The sequence below is a fragment of the Cotesia glomerata genome, linkage group LG6 (assembly GCF_020080835.1).
Source record: "Cotesia glomerata isolate CgM1 linkage group LG6, MPM_Cglom_v2.3, whole genome shotgun sequence".
NCBI classification, from domain to species: domain Eukaryota; kingdom Metazoa; phylum Arthropoda; class Insecta; order Hymenoptera; family Braconidae; genus Cotesia; species Cotesia glomerata.
In genome coordinates, this window is record NC_058163.1 from 25,822,306 (window position 1) to 25,840,391 (window position 18,086).

Consider the following 18,086-nt stretch of genomic DNA (forward strand, 5'->3'; position numbering starts at 1 on the left):
TTATTTATATTTTATTTTCTCTCTCTATCATGGTAAACTTGGACGAAAAAAATCATCATTTTATTGCAAATAAAATATCCAATCCTTCGGGTTTAATTAATCATAAGATGATAATAATAATTTTTCAAAATTTTTACTTAACTTTTTAAATTAGGAATTTTAGTTATCTCACAAGAAAATTTTTTTTTTATTTTCTAAATTCATAATTAAGAAATGACTCTGTATCTTGTGAACTGTTAACCTTCTTAAAGATATAAGCTCATCCCGATGTTACACTCATCGAGACCTTTCATTTGAGTACCCACATCAATTTTTCATATATTTTTCATATATACATATATATAATATATATTTTTAAGATATAAGCTCATCCTGATGTTACACTCATCAAGAGCTTTCATTTGAGTACCCACATCAATTTTTCATATATTTTATATATTTATATATATGTATATATGAAAAATATATCAAAAATGCATGTGGGTACTCAAATGAAAGCTCTTGATGAGTGTAACATCAGGATGAGCTTATATCTTTAAAAATGTCAATAGTTAAGAAAGTACAGTGCAATTTAACAAAATTCATTATTTAGAAATAAAATTCTTATTTGAATACATGCTATAAAAAATTTTGTCTTGTAAAGTTTTGTTTATATTTTATCTTCAAAAATTCAAAAAATTGTTATTATTATTGTTAGTAATTTTTTTGATTTAATCCATTAATAATATGTTTAGAATTTTTGAAATTTATTACCCCTATTCGCAGTCGGTCATAGTCTATTTACTATTTAAAAATGAACTTGCTTCTAAAGCGAGTAATTACGAGATAAATTGCCTGGTTGGATGTTTAACGGAACGAGCTGGGGGTTGATGCATAACCTTGACCGTGAGTGATCCACCCTCGAGTAAAGAGGAGTGCAAAGCCGCGCAACTACGACGTGGATGCAAATCACCCTGGGTAAAGCATTGGCTTTCCCTTTCGCTTTTCTCTATTATTTATTTATATTTTTTAGAATTTTTTATTATTTATTGCCTTGTATGCTGTGATGCAAATTTTATTGAGGCGAGGGTAATCAACGCTAAAAATATTAATCCAGCCCTTCGTAACGCTCTATTGGAATATTAATAATTGTACTTGTATATATTGTAAATAGAAAAACAAGCAAAATTTCGTAGGAAAAATTTTTTTATTACATGTTCAATTAAAAATGTAATTAAAATAATTTTAAACTACAAATATTTAATAAAAAAATATAAAATGTGAGTGTTATCTATACATGTTTGTAAATTAAAATAAAATTAATTAAAAAAAAATTAATTTCAAAATAAATAATGAAAAACGTTAATTAAAAAAAATTAATTTCAAAAAAATTAATTAAAAAAGTTCATTAAAAAAAATTAATTTCAAAAAATTAATTTCAAAAAAATTAATTAAAAAAGTTAATTTAAAAAAATTAATTAAAAAAAAATTAATTCAAAAAATTAATTTTAAAAAATTAATTAAAAAAGTTAATTTAAAAAAATTAATTTCAAAAAATCTAATTAAAAAAGTTAATTTAAAAAAATTAATTCAAAAAAATTAATTAATTAACTTTTAATTAAAAAAAGTTAATTTAAAAAAAAAAAAATTTGAAAATCAATTATTATTATTATTATTATTATTGCTCCTCTATTTTTAAAAACTTAATAGATTAATAATATTGATAATAATAATTCTAACCCATGTATTTTTTTCTTAACTATCGATTTTCCCAGGAATTCAAAGGGTTGGAACGCCGAGAATGTTTGTATACAAGAGAATCATGACCCGATTAAACCTCCGGCGTTATATGGGTCAGGGGACGCGCGTGGTTATATCGATCGTTCACCCTCACCCTCACAGCAAGCTCACCCTCAGCGCGTTCAAGTTCGAGGTCGCTTTTCCCTCTCATCCAGGGTTGCTCTACTGTATAAACTCAGTGGCTTCCATACATTTTACTCGAGCCGGGTCGGAAAGTTTAAGCTTAGCTTTACTCAATCTACCAATACAGTGTAAATTTTTTTCTTTTTAATTTAATTCTAACTTCTGTTGTTTATTATTTTAAAACAGTTTATCTGCAATTTTAATTCGCTCTTTAAGATAATATAATAAATTACGGGAGATTATTCTTTTTGATGTCTTGACAAATTTCAGTTGACAGGTGGAAGATTTAAGACTAGATTATAACGGTATTGTAACTTTTAATAAAATTCTATCGCACTGTTATGCCGTGTCTATGAAATTGCGTCCAAGTCTAACTTAAGTTAGTGGTGATTTTTTTTATTATTTATTCTGTAATACATTTTTTATGCCGATCGCTGCGTGGTGTCAGGATGAGATTAAATCTACAGCCTAATTTCGAGGATTCCAATCAGAAAAAAACAACAGGCTTATTATAATAATTAATTAAATAAATAAATAATAGAAATATACTCATAAATATGGATGGACAGATTTAAATTACGCAATCGAAAGTTTTATTAATTCTTTTTTTTTAAACGCAATAAAATAAATTTGAAATTAGTGATTTTTACTTGACGCTGTAAAAAATTAGAGTGAATTCAAATTTTAATAAGAAAAATTATCCGAAATTTTTTATTAAATAAATCATTAAAAAATACTTCAAAAAATTTATTTAAAGTTTAAATTTGTAATTATTGATTATATTTTTCTATAAAAAAAATTTTTTTTAATCTGCTGATAAATTCAGACGTAAAAAATGAATAATAATAAATTATTAATATTACTACCTTTAATTAAATAAATTTAATTACTTTATTATTTACTGAAATTAATTTTTTTATAGAAATTTTTCGGATTTTTTGATAAATAAAATATTATACAGAGAATTTATCAAAAAATGCCACTTATTAAAATTAAAAAAAAATATTATACAATTTTTTTTAAATATTAAAATTTAATTAATATCTCAAACCGAGATTTAATTTTTAAAATTAATTTTATTAAGTTTTGAAATTTTTAAATGCGAATTTTGTAATTTTTAAACAAATCCCAACTCTGAAAATTTTTCAATGTATACTTAAAAAATTTTAAATTCTCCATTAACAAATTTTTAATTAAATTTTCTTATAATAAATAAGTAAAATTATCAGGAATTAAAAATTGAAAAAAATACATAAATTGTTATTAAAAACCGCTATTACAAAACAGATAAACAATGTTGGTTTTCTTGGATCCAAGGTCTTCTTCCACAGGCGAACACCTGTTACTTAATGTAAGAAAGAAAGGATGATTTCTGGAGACGAGAAGACCCGAGATCAAGAGACTCAGAGACTCTGGTCCACCCACGGGTTACTATACGGGTTTATAACTTTTTAGTGGCTCTTTTTGCGGCACGTCTCAAGTCGTTTGTATTACAAATAAAACTTTGTAGGCATAGTATAAGCACTTGAAGCTTCTTTCTTCTTTCTCTCTGCCTTATCGCTCTACGGCTCTTTCACCGGTATACACGGCAATAAATATTTTTAAACTTTTTTCGTGAATCACATCACAGATACATACACTATAATAACACATACGCTGGCTTTTATCATTATTGTGATTATTATTGTCTTTAATTTTTATTTTTTTTATTTTTAGAAGGTGTATAAATAATTATAATAATTTTGAGTCAAAATTTTTTATATTAGACTTTTTAGATTAACCATTTATTTATATCTTCAATTACAATTTTTTACATCTTCAATTTTTAACCTAGAATTTAAAGTTTAAAATTTTAGAAATTATATTTTTATTTAAATATTGTGAATTATAGTTTTTTACGATATTTTGTTTCTTTTCTGTCTTAAAAATAAAAGATAGAAAAAAATTGCCAAGAATCTTTCTTTTAGAAAATTAAATTTTGAATAGAAATGGTTTTTTATGATTTTTTTTGTATCTTTAATTCTTAACCCAGAATTTGAGGTTTAAAATTTTAGCAATTATATTTTTATTTGAATAAATTAATTGAATTTTTACCAGAATAATTTAATTAATTTTAAATAAATCCTGCTTAAAATTTTTATTCAAATAATAAGATAAATTTTAACGAAAATAAGTTCCTCAAAATAATAAATTTAATGGTTAATAAGAAAATTTTTAAATTAATTTAACAACATAAATGATTTATGAAAGTTTAAATTTCACGATCACTAAAAATTTTTATTAAAAAAATTAACTGCAATATTTACAGCTCAATAAAAAAAATCCTCTGCAATTTTTCATAAAAATTTGACACTAAAATAATTAAGCCGTAGAATGAATAAACGAAAAAAAAAAAAAATAGCGGCCAGCAGTAAGTGTTACATTGCTATATATACCATACGTAAAACCCGTAAAAATTGACCGTGAGAAAAAAATGAAGATTCAGCACCGGCTTTCTATTAAAATAAAAGTTACCGAATAGAATACATAAAAATAATCGATTTGAGTTCAATAAAGCCCATTAACATTAACATTAAATAAAACTGGACACTACACAGAAAAAAGAGGCGTTGTAAATCAAAAAAGAAAGATGACAATAAATATTTAAAATTATTGCTGATTACCCGCGTTAAAAGTGTGCGATGATTGGCTAGAGATGTATACTAAAAATAATAATAATGGCAATAGAATATTGTATAGTAAGATACTCCAGGAGCTAAGTCGTAAATGTCAAAGGCGAGCTGAGGACATTAGTATCTGAATTTGAAAGTAATGAGTAGAAGTAGAGAGTGAGGACGAAATACCATACTAAATATATTATCACACACATATATGTTGATTGCATGCACAGATGCTGATGAAGAACCTAAAGATAGAGTGATATAAGATGTTAAATCTTCGTCATACAAATTCATAAGAGCAAGAGGGAGCAAGATGTAAAAGAGCAAGAGACTCAAGTCGCCACGCTGGCTGCTGCTATAATATTCCTATCTCTTACACTTACCATGTTTATGTTTTATATATCCCATCCCATCCCATTCTATCTCATCCAAGTACGAGCATATAGCTCCTATATCTTCTGTCTTGTCTCAGACGATCGATGAACTGAGTTTGCTTGGATATTATGTTATCTTTACTGAGTCCAGCTTCTGAGGATGAAAATCTGAGTTAGGTAGAGAAAATTTTACGAATGCAAATAGACCAATTAGATTTAATAATTGAAGATAATAGTGATCTTAGAATAGGGTTGCATTATAGACTATTATCATTATTATTAAGGTAAAAAATTTAATTATAATTTTGAATTTTTTTTTATATCGAGAAAAAATTTTTCATCAATATTTTTAGATAAAAATGTAATTAAATTTTGAACTTTAAACTCTGGGTTAAGGATAGAAGATACGGAAAAATCATAAAAAACCTTTCTTTTGTTGAAAATTAAATTTTCTAAAAAAAAAAATCTTTATCAATTCTCTTGTATTTTTCATCCTTAAATAAGAAACGAATAAAACTTTATATGTCAAAATTTTCCTGAATAAAATTAAAGAAAAAATACAATTTTTTTCATTTTGAGCTTAAAATTTTGGATTTAGGATTGAAGATAAGAAAAAATCAGAAGCGACCTTTCTTGTTGAAAATTAAATTTTTTATAAAAAAATTTTTCATCAATATTCTTGTATTTTTCATCCTTAAGTAAGAAACAAATAAAATTTCATAAGTAAAATTTTTCCTGAATAAAATTAAAGTAAAAATACAATTTTTTTAATTTTTGAACTTCAAATTTTGGATTTAGGATTGAAGATAAAAAAAAAATCATAAGATACCTTTCTTGTTGAAAATTAAATTTTCTACAAAAAAAATCTATATCAATATTCTTGTATTTTTTATCCTTAGATAAGAAACAAACAAAACTTTATAAGGAAAAATTTTCCTTAATAAAATAAAAATAAAAATAGAACTTTGTCAATTTTTGAACTTCAAATTTTGGATTAAAAATTAAAGATAAAAAATCACAAGAGACTTTTCTTGTTGGAAATTTAATTCTCCTCAAAAAACGTTTCGATTAATTTTTTTGTATTTTTTCTAAGACAGAAGATAAGCAAAATATCATAAGAAAAATTTTTTCAAAACATTAAAAGCTTAAAATAGAAAATTTATTCTAATTTTAATTTAAAAGAATCTAAACTCATTAAAAAAATTAATTTACAATAAATTTTTTTAAATGCATTAATTTTTGGAGTTATTGACTTAAATTTTCTAGAAAAAAAGTCTTGGTCAATTTTTTTATATCTTTCATTTTAAGACAAGAGATAAGCTAAATATCGTAAGAAAAATTTTTTTAAAGCATTAAAAGCTTAAAATAGAAAATTTATTCTAATTTTGATTTAAAAGAATCCAAAATTATTAAGAAAATTAATTTGTTATTTACAATAAATGTTTTTAGATGCATTAATTCTTTGAGTTATTGACTTTATTAAAATGTGAAATTATTTTTAATAGAAATAGAATATCTTAAATATTTTGGCATGATGCAATAGAAAAAAAATAGAAACAATTTAGATTAAAAATTCCGGAAACACAGACTTCCTGCTGCGGCTTTCCCGAAGGAGAAACCCGTTAATTAACCATTTATCAGAGGACGTGCGGCTAGACGCCGTTAAGAATCTTCTTGTATTGCGACATTGCCAGCAAAGTTACAATTAAAGTTCTGAAGTTAAAGTTTAATGTAAAAAAAAAATGACTTGATAGGAATTAAATTGAGAATCCCTTGCGATGAAGGGCACAAGTGGGCGTCGAACGAAAATCGTGATACATGTATTATATATGTCGTGTTCTTTTTATTATCTTCCAAGTCAAAGTTTTTTGTTGGGTTTGGTTCTCTTTTGTTTTGGTCGCCGACTGTTTCCAGGTTTTAGTTTCGAGCGACAGGTTTTGTTATTCTACTTTACTGCTCGAGCTTGATATAAGAGATGAGAAATGAGAAATGGAGATGACGCAATCCCAATAAACCGAGGGCAAAGTTCTTTTATAAAACGCTTAATTCATATTTATTGCCGAAATATTAATGTACATAATTAACGCGGATAACTATCAGCATTTAAATAAAATTGTTAAGAATAAAAAGTTTACCTCGGGCGTGAGAAAGTATTAATAGTTTTACTCTCTTCTAACTACCTATATATAGAATTAACAAAATAAAATGTTTGTTTGTTTGTTTTGGGGATTTTATTGAGATTAGATGATTAATGTTTGAATTTTATTATTAGAGTTATAAAAATTATCAAAATTTTTTACGGTCCGTATTTTATTAAAATGTTTTTCAATTTAATGATTTTCTTCATTGAAATTTTTGTTTTACATTGCATATTATTATTATTCTTTTTTAAACAATTATAATATTTAATTTTGTGAAAAAAAAAAAAAAACAGTCGATAATAATAAAAAAATTTTGTTTCTCAAAATAACAAAAATTAAAAAAAAAATTTAGTTTTATAAATTTATAATTTAATTTGGGTACAAAAATTTGAAAAATATTAAGCAGAAATTCATAAATTTAAAAACGGCTAAAATTAAAATGTTTTTTTCTTTTTCATATAAAAAAAAAAAAATCATAAATTAATATAAAAATTTCATTTAAAAAAACAAATTTGAAAAATTTTAAGCAAAAATTCGCAAATTTAAAAAGCGGCCAAAAGTAAAATTAATTTTTTTTATACAAAAAAAAATTTATAAATTAATGTAAAAATTTCATTTAAAAAAATGAATTTATAAAAATTTTAAAAATATTAAGCAGAAATCCACAAATTTAAAAAGCGGTTAGAAGTAAAATTGTTTTTTTTTATACGAAAAAAAATTCATAAATTAATATAAAAACGAATTTACAAAAACCCCACAAAAAAAATATAGACACATTTAATTTATATGTTTTATTAAAAAATAATTTTGTCAATCGAGCAGAACCTTTTATTTAGTTCAACAAAACAGTTTGCTGAATTAAAAAATCGGTTTTTTGAAGCAACTAAATTCTCAAGTCGGGAAAACAAATATTTTTGTGGGTTTAATTTAGCAAAAAAATATTTTTTTCCAGTAAAATAAACTAGTTAGATAATGTTATAAATTTTGTTGTAAAAATATCTAAATTATTTGATTAAAATAACTAATAATGAAGGAAACAAATTAATTTTCAGTTAAGTAATGCTAAAAAAATAATTTAGTTGTAACAATAAACAGATATTGTTATAATAAAAAAAAGTAATTGTTGTTAAGACAACAGATATATTAATTAAATTAAGAGGCATTATAAACCGAATTATTTTTGCAACTTCGCTCACTTTTTTCAAAAAAACTAATTAATTTATTACTATAATTGAACTAATTTATTACAACAAACGTTTCTGTAATTAAATCCCATTTTTATTACACGCTTTATATTAGCTTCACTTGTATGTCAGTTTGTCAGTGTGTCAGTATGTAACTCTCCGTGGGTAATCTGCGCGCCTGCGGCCTTCCTTGGTTCTGGTAGCCGTTTCTCAGGCTCGCTCTCCGAAATCGAACTCTGATTCCCCGTATTTATAATATTTATAAATAATTATTTTTTATTAGCTTCACTTGTATGTCAGTATGTCAGTATGTCAGTATGTAACTCTCCGTGGGTAATTTGCGCGCCTGAATATTTTTGATAATCAACAAATAATAGTTTAAAAAAACTAAAAAATCACGCTTTTATAAATAAACCAAACTAAAAAGTAAAAAATAAATAATAGTTTAAAAAAACTAAACCACGCTTTTTATAGAAAACCAAACTAAAAAATAGAAAATAAATTTAAATTAAGAATAGTGTTAAAAATTTCAATAAATATAAATTAATAATAGTGTAAATAAAAAAAATGTATTTTATTTTAAAAAAAGCGTGGGGTGCTTTTTAAGATATTATCAAAATGATAATCACTCTACTCATATCTGTCAATAAAATATTTATAACTATTGACACCATGCACCTCACGCTTTTTTTTAAATAAAATACATTTTTTTTATTTACACTATTATTAATTTATATTTATTGAAATTTTTAACACTATTCTTAATTTAAATTTATTTTCTATTTTTTAGTTTGGTTTTCTATAAAAAGCGTGTTTTTAGTTTTTTTAAACTATTATTTATTTGATCTAACAAAATTATTTTTGTGAGTGTTCTAAAACATGCAAACATAAAAACAAATAAAAACGTCGAAGAAAGTTGAGAATCCCGGAATATTCACCTGTCCTCTTGAACAGTGGCCTGTTAATTACGATCAGTAACTCGAGGATGTCTCTGGGTCCCGATCGTGGGTTTGAATGTTTCAGTCAAGTCCAGTCCATCCCACATAACCGTCTTCCTACCGTCATCATTACATCAAGTGGTTTACTACCATTGTGTATACCGTACCGGCACGGTCTTATTTTTAACCAAACCACGCTGTATAATCCAGGTATTTTAAACTTTCCCACAAATAAAAAACCAACTTGTTATTATGATTGTATTTTATTTTCATCAATCTTGTTTCTTCTTATCTGCAACCGTACATCGGGTATACAGTATATTAGAGAAAATAAAGTACGTGATTATTTGGGTAAAAAATAGCCTAAGAGTGTCGAAATAAAACTGTTCCGAGGGTACGATTAAAAGATTAAAACTCATTTCACGCGGCTCTTTGATGTCACCAGATCTAAAGGAACCCATGCCGTGTTTCCTGCATTTTATATAATATACTAGACGGTCTATTCTGTCTAGTACTTTTTATTTTACATTACTCAAACGACAAGTCTCCAAAAGTTATCTTGTCTCCAAAACTGACTCTTAAACACCTTTCACACTTCAAAAATCACTCCACTGAGAGATTAATTTTAATGATTATTAATAGCTTGGAAAATCTAAGAGTGCGGCTCATAATTCATATTTAATTTTTTTTTTTTTTTAATAAAAAATTTATTATATGGCTAATTAATAGATGAAAATTAATGTAGCACATATTTAATAATTTTAAAAATTTTATAACACATAAATTATGGCAAAAAAAAATAAGAAAAAAAATTGACATTTAAAAATTTTTAAAAATAAAAAATGCAATTTTTTTTAAATAATTTTTTAGAATAAATCTTTTTGTTAAATAAAATTAAAAAATTCTTAAGTGACAGCTAACTTTAATCATGAAAACTAATTTAGAAAATATTTACCAATTTTAATAATTTTTTTAACAAATAAATTATGGCAAAAACAATAAAAAAAAAAGAAATTGACATTTAAAAATTTTAAAAAATAAAAAATGCAATTTTTTAAAAATAAATTTTTGAAATAATAATTAATTAATTTTTTGATATTATAATTTAGAAGATATTTAGCAATTTTAATAATTTTTGTATCAAATAAATTATGGCAAAAAAATGAAGAAAAAAAATTGACAGAAATTTTAAAAAATTAAAAATGCAATTTTTAAAAAATGGTCAAGTGACTGCTAAATTTAATGTCATAATTAATAGGGAAAAAAATAATTAAAAATAAATAAACGGACAATTAAAATGTAATTTAACGTCTTAAACTCAATATTCGTTTTTTAATTCAGTCTTTCGAAGTTACATATGTTATAAGTTATAAGTTATAAGTAATAAGAAGGAGATTGCGTGAGGCCGACATTATAATGGAAACTTAGTTAACAGTCAAAAGAAATAATTTTCCCGGATACATATAGACGCACTGCGGCTTGCAATAACGCAATAATATCCTGACTTTATGCGACAATTATCGCTAAAGGGTCGGTGAAAAGAGCGCTCTGTGCAGATCAGATTATTACCATTTTAACAACCACGGTGGGCGCACAGCGTGTGGCACCTGTCTACAAGTTTACTCTCTTTTTTAACCAACGATTCCTCGAAAAATTATTGGATTTTTTTTTTAATTTTAAATTACTCTTTTCCGCTCAATTATATTCGTATTTTATCAGTACATTTATTTGAGATTGTTTTAATTCATATTTATTATTATTATTTATGAAAAATTATTTTTAATTGATTTTATTTATAAATTTATTAAAGAAAAAATTTTTTTTTAATTTTGCCTCAAAAAAATTTATTATTTATTATTAATAATTTTTAAAAATATTTTAAAAAGTGTTAAAAAAAAAAAATAAAAAAGTTTAAATAAAAGTCATATTATTATGAATTATTTAAATTATTATTATTATTATTATTATGAATAATTTTTAAAAATATTTTAAGAAGTGTTAGAAAAAAAATAAATAAAAATAAAAAAGTTTAAATAAAAGTCATAAGGGAATTACTCTTTGCGGTAATGATGATCGCTCGGCAGATGGCGGTCGCGATATAAAAACTTGCTTTATCCCATCGTACACTCGGTTATTGCCATATAACATCTTTCCTCTTTTCTACCTACTGTCATCTTTACAATTCACAATTCTCCAGTTCAACTTGCTGGTAACAATATATAAAACATTGCCTATAACTTTCAATAGAACATTGACAGTAATATACGCTCGTAAAATAAAAAAATTTTTTATTACATTCATGGATATCTGCAATCAAAAATCACATCGCCTCTTATATTATTATATTATAATAGAGCCAGAGTATTATATAACTTATCAACAATTAACAATCACCTATTCTTATTATTATCATTATCATCCATTATACAAAGTCTTAAAAATTCCACGATCAAACGTTTTTGCCGCACGATGATTTCTCTTTAATTCGTGGAAGAATTAAACGAGCCCCGAGTGTCTACCACTGCGTAAACTCTTTACTCGTTTTTATATTTTATTTTTATTTTATTGTACGCGTACTAAACTTACGTATAGTACATATTACCTTGCGGTATAAGATCTAGGCTTTAGAACTTTGTGTAAAATGTATACAGAAGCTAAATATCTTTATATTATTTACCAAAGTACTTCACGTAATATAATTATTATTATTATTGGGTTTGAATTGAAATAAATGATACGTATTAGTTTTATTATTTTTTCAAAATAATGAAAATAATAATAATAATAACTAGCAATCTTGCAGTCACTATGCGACTGCCGTGACTTGTGAAATATAAATAAATAAAATTTTGCTTTATTAAATAATGAATTTTGTTAAATTGCACTGTACTTTCTTAAATATTGACGTTTTTAAAGATTTAAGCTCATCTCGATGTTACACTCATCAAGCGCTTTCATTTGAGTACCCACATGCATTTTTGATATATTTTTCATATATACATATATATAATATTTGTCATATATATAAATATATGAAAAATTGATGTGGGTACTCAAATGAAAGGTCTTGATGAGTGTAACATCAGAATGAGCTTATATCTCTAAAAATGTCAACTGTGCACAAGATACAAGGTCATTTCTTAATTATTGATATTTTTAAAAATATAAGCTCATCCCAATGCTACACTCATCAAGAGCTTTCATTTGAGTACCCACATGCATTTTTGATATATTTTTCATATATACATATATATATATATATATATATATATATATATATATATATATATATATATATATATATATATATATAGTATATGTAATATATATATATATATATATATATATATATATATGTATATATATATATATAGTATATGTAATATATATAAATATATGAAAAATTGATGTGGGTACGCAAATGAAAGGTCTCGATGAGTGTATCAACGAGATGAGCTTATATCGTTAAAAAGGTCAATAGTTCACAAGATACAGGGTCTTTTCTTAATTATGTATCCAGAGATAGAGCATTTTTGAATGCAGCTTAAAATTTTTTTAATTTAAGTTATTATTATTATTATTATTATTATTATTATTATTATTATTATATCTGAGATTTTTAAAAAGATTTAAGTCTGTAAATAGCCGAGGTAATTTAACCGGCCGGTAGTGCGCGTAAATTAAACCGCCCCCGAGTCTTAATTCATATAAATAATGTAATAAAATTTTTACTTTTATTTCAATAAATTATTACGAGAAATTTAGTTACATAATTTTGATAAGTGAAAGGAAATACAGATCGTTAAATCTTAAATTAACTGGAAAATTAACATTTTTTTTACAACTTTATAACAACCGATATAAAAGTAATAATTCACTGAAATTCTCGGTATTCTTAAATTTGAAATTTAAATTAGAGACCGCGGAAAATTGGTTTTTAGTGGACTTAATTGCAAATGAGAATTAAAATGCATGTATTTATTCCGATTATAAGTATATGAGAGGTAAAAATGGAGCAACTTAATAGCTAAAAATGAATAAAAATACAATGAAAGAATTTTGAGTAAGTAAATTGAGGAGTTATCTGTCTGAAACGTCTTTTCTGTTAGGTTTCATGACTTATAGCACTCTTCCGGACGTATCGTCGCGTGCCGTGTAAGCTACACCCACCGGTATAATGTCGTTTCCCCCGCGTGTTTAACACCGTATCGCAATTACGAGACGCTCGTTATTAATAAACGCGCACGCGTTACGCCTCCTTCGACACGCGCATGTTAGTAAAACGAATCAACGGCAATACATATTTACACTCATATTTTTTTATACTAGACTAGATCATCAAGCGGGGGACTCGCACTAACATTGGAATTAATTACTTACTATTAATTTAAGTGAGCATAATAATATTTATTATTGTCAAAAAAAAATCATCCTGCCAAAATTAAATTTTTGTTGCACAAAAATAAAAAATTATTATTATCATTTTTTTTTTATTCAGTAAAATTATTTCTAATTAATTATTTAAAAAGTAAAACGTACAAATTTAAAAAAAATTAATTAATTTTGAAAAAATTAATTAATTTTGAAAAAATTAATTAATTAATTAATTTTAAATAAATAAATAAATCAATTAATTTTGAAAAAATTAACTAATTAATTAATTTTGCAAAAATAAATTAATTAATTTAAAAATAATTAATTAATTAGTTAATTTTAAGTAAATTATTTCATTTTAAAAAAATTAATTAATTAATTAAAAAAAATTAATTTTTATTCGAAAGAAATTTTGTGATCTATAAAAAAATATAATACAAATTTATTATTATTATTTTTGATTATTATTATTATTATTTGACTTTATGCCTAAAAAAATTAATTAATTAAAAAGATAAAAAATCAACTTTACTGATATTAAATCCTCGAAAAAAAATAAATTTTTAAATGTCATTAATGCATTAATGGTCAACATTAGCATGTTTACTACTTAAACTCTAAACTCTTTCCTTATTTTTTAACAATATTGCGTGGATGAAATATTCGCGGGATTTGCATATTTATGTTTATTAAAGCGTGGGTGTGAGATACTTTCTCATTTTATTTTATGTATCAGGTTGTATTATATCCTGAGGACAATCTCAACAGGTTGAGTCGTCTGGTCCGCACTGAGGTGAAGCCCGACTAGTCTTGTGGTTGTTATCAAAGTCCATCATCCATATTACACACATCCTTGCTCGTATTATGTATTATATTTTACATATCTTTGTGTACTGTATAAGTGTCTTGGCTGGTTAAACTGTTTTATTCTACTCGAGTTACTTGTTCATCTCACACTCGACTTCGGTCTTAATCGTGAGAAATATTATATTATCATTTCACTCTTTCTTTGTACTAGACAAGTGTTTGAGATTGTATCATTGTTTATGGCTTCTTTTTATAAATTTACATTAAAAATTTATTTTGTTAAAATGAAAATCTATTTAAAAACAAAATAGGTGACTCAAAAAAATATTTCTTATTTTTGAAGAGTTTTTTTCCATAACTATACTTTTAAAAAATTACTAGCCACTTTGCAGTGAATTATAAATAAATAAAATTTTGCTTTATTAAATAATGACTTTTATTAAATTGCACTGTACTTTTTTAACTATTGATGTTTTTGAAGATATAAGCTCATCCCAATGTTATACTCATCAAGAGCTTTCATTTGAGTACCCACATGCATTTTTCATATATTCATATATATATAATATATATAAATATATAAAATATATGAAAAATTGATGTGGGTACTCAAATGAAAGCTCTTGGTGATTGTAACATCGGAATGAGCTTATATCTTTAAAAAGGTCAATAGTTCACAAGACAGCAATGTCAGTTCTTAAATATTGACATTTTTAAAAATATAAGCTCATTCCGATGTTACACTCATCTAGAGCTTTCATTTGAGTACCCATATGCATTTTTGATATATTTTTCATATATACATATATATAAAATATAAAATATATGAAAAATTGATGTGGGTACTCAAATGAAAGGTCTTGATGAGTGTAACATCGGAATGAGCTTATATCTTTAAAAATGTCAATAGTTCACGAAATTCTTAAAAAAATTCTTAAAAAATATTTTTTTATTAAGTTTTTTTTTAAAGTAATTTTTTTTTAATCAAAAATATTCTAAAATCAACAAGTTTTTTTTTAGTCGAGCAAATATTTTGACATGCACTCAGAACCATAAGTACCACCGCGCTTTATTTTATTTCCAACTGTAAGGTGAAGACACTTAGCGTATGACACTGCCTACATAATATGAATATATGAATACATGAGCTGAGCCCTCTGCATTATCTATTCCTCCGAGGCTGCAGTTGCTGCACTGCGGTCTTCATGTTTCTTCCTATGCAGAGACTATAATAGTATTTAAAAATAAAATTTCCGGCTATATAATAAAATATAATAAAAAAGCACTTAATATTAAATAATTATTTTATTGGAGCCATTAAATCATTTTTATTTCCCAAGCTTCTAATAAAAATTCAAATAATTAAGTAAAGAGGTCACGTATGTTTTGAAGTTGAAGCTGGAAGTGGAGTAAAATTTATATCGCCCGTAAGTGAATGAGAGAAGAGAAATAAAGATAAAAAGAGAGCAAGTAAAGCGAGAATGAGTGAATTCCGGGTGAAATTACCTGGAAGCAGTTGCTCACAACGTTAACGAGACGCGAGTAGCTGTGAGTGACTGAGCAACCAACTAAACTGCTTGAGTAAAAGAAAGAAAGAGAGGAGATTTGAGAGTGTGGTAAAGAGGGTATTATATGAGTGCACAAGTGATTCGAGTTGCTGGAAAATACACATCAATTTTCGTGTCATCGCGCCACTCACCAGATTTATTATTATTTTTATTGCCTGGTTAATTTAAGACGTAAGAAAATTTTCTTATCGATTGTCAAGTTGAGCGAATAGAAGGGGAGTGTAAGGCCTCGATGACAGGAGGGTGTTTAGTTATTCTTGCTGATCTATTAATGGGGTTCTGTTTTATGTATTTATTTACATACTTTTAATTGTTTGAAAAATTATTACTGTTATTTAGTTTCATTTGAAATTTTAGTTGTGAATTTAACAAAAATAAGAAGAAATTATTTTGATATTTTAAAATTTTGCGTTAAATATTGGAGATAAGAAACATTTTTTGTAGGAAATTTAATCTTTTGCAAAAAAAAAATCCTTATAAATTTTTATATATTTGACATCTTTCAGCCAAAAATTAAATAAAACAATAAGAAATTATTTTTAAAAATGTATTCACATAAAATTATCGCTTTTAAAAAATTTTAAACTTTAAATTCTGGGTTAAAAATTGAAGATATAAAAAAATAAGAATAAAATTTTTTTAGAGAATTTGATTTTCTATAAAAAAGGTTCTTATCAATTTTTCTCTATCTGATACTTTACTCAAAATTTTTATTTTATCAAAATAAAACCATTTACGATTATATAAGCGTTAAAAAAAATTTTTTATTCGATTTCTTTACAATTATTTCACTGTAATTAATCCTACGGCAATGTTCTATTAATTAAAAAATTCTTTGATCAAATGAAATACTTGAGTTAAACCTAAGAGCTTGTGTTTAATACCTTAAAGGTGAAGACTGACGGCAAAGAAAGGGATGGCTTGTTACTTTTATACTTGTTCGGTAGCCCGGCTGGTTTTTTTGGTAGCAAACTCGGAACTCGCCCGCGCGTTTGCCCCCGGCGGATTCTGAGGATAAGAGATGCAAGATGCAATATAAACACATACATATACTACACACACATACACACATATACAGATAATGCACATATACCATATGTGTATCAAATAAAAGTAAAGCGGAATGGAGCAAGAGAGAGAGAGAGGACGATAATAGTGAACAAGTCAAGAGTTGCAACATTTTTTTTTATTTAGTCTTTACTCTTACAGTAATTATTTTATTTCCAATCAAAATTCATTTCTTATCTCTATCTTAATTACGATTTATTAATAACCAACCAAAATGCGTTAATTAATTTTCAATAAAATTAAAAGTATTTTCAAGCAAATTCGATATTTCTCAATCAAATCAGTATTTACAATTACGGTGATTATAATTTTAAATTCTTATCTTATTAAAAAATTAATTGACTGATAGCTTTTTTTATTTTTTCTAATAAGAAAAATGTTGTGTCCAGGATAGTTATATGGAAAAATCGGTTTTTTTTTAGTAAAATTTAGAGTCATTGCAAAGGTCTTGATTTGAATTTGTGCCTTTTCAAGATTTCATATCATTCTTATCAATAGTCAATTTATTATGACACGTATTTAGGCTGCATTCGAAAATTTTCGATCTCTAGATACATAATTAAGAAATGACCTTGTATCTCGTGAACTATTGACATTTTTAAAGATATAAGCTCATCCCGATGTTACACTCATCGAAACCTTTCATTTGAATACCCACATCAATTTTTCATATATTTTATATATTTATATATATCATATATATGTATATATGAAAAATATATCAAAAATGCATGTGAGTACTCAAATGAAAGCTCTTGATGAGTGTAACATCGGGATGAGCTTATATTTTTAAAAATATCAATAATTAAGAAATGACATAGTATCTTGTCAACTATTGCCATTTTTAAAGATATAAGCTCATCTCGATGTTACACTCATCAAGACCTTTCATTTGAGTACCCACATCAATTTTTCATATATTTATATATATCATCTATATGTATATATGAAAAATATATCAAAAATGCATGTGGGTACTCAAATGAAAGCTCTTGATGAGTGTAACATCGGGATGAGCTTATATCTTTAAAAACGTCAATATTTAAGAAAGTACAGTGCAATTTAACAAA

The 18,086-nt window shown here is 25.0% G+C and overlaps 1 protein-coding gene across 5 annotated transcripts in view; it reads left to right on the top strand.

Annotated features, from left to right (window-relative positions):
• Positions 1 to 18,086, top strand: part of LOC123267007 (protein glass) — a 58,764-nt gene that overhangs the window by 33,860 nt on the left and 6,818 nt on the right. The window contains exon 1 of one of the 5 annotated variants that reach the window (XR_006509939.1): positions 1,657 to 2,030. The exons of 2 other annotated variants lie outside the window; for them this stretch is intronic. The gene's annotated coding sequence lies outside the window, so the exon portion shown is untranslated. 2 more of the 5 variants (XR_006509938.1, XR_006509940.1) reach the window with 2 other exon arrangements.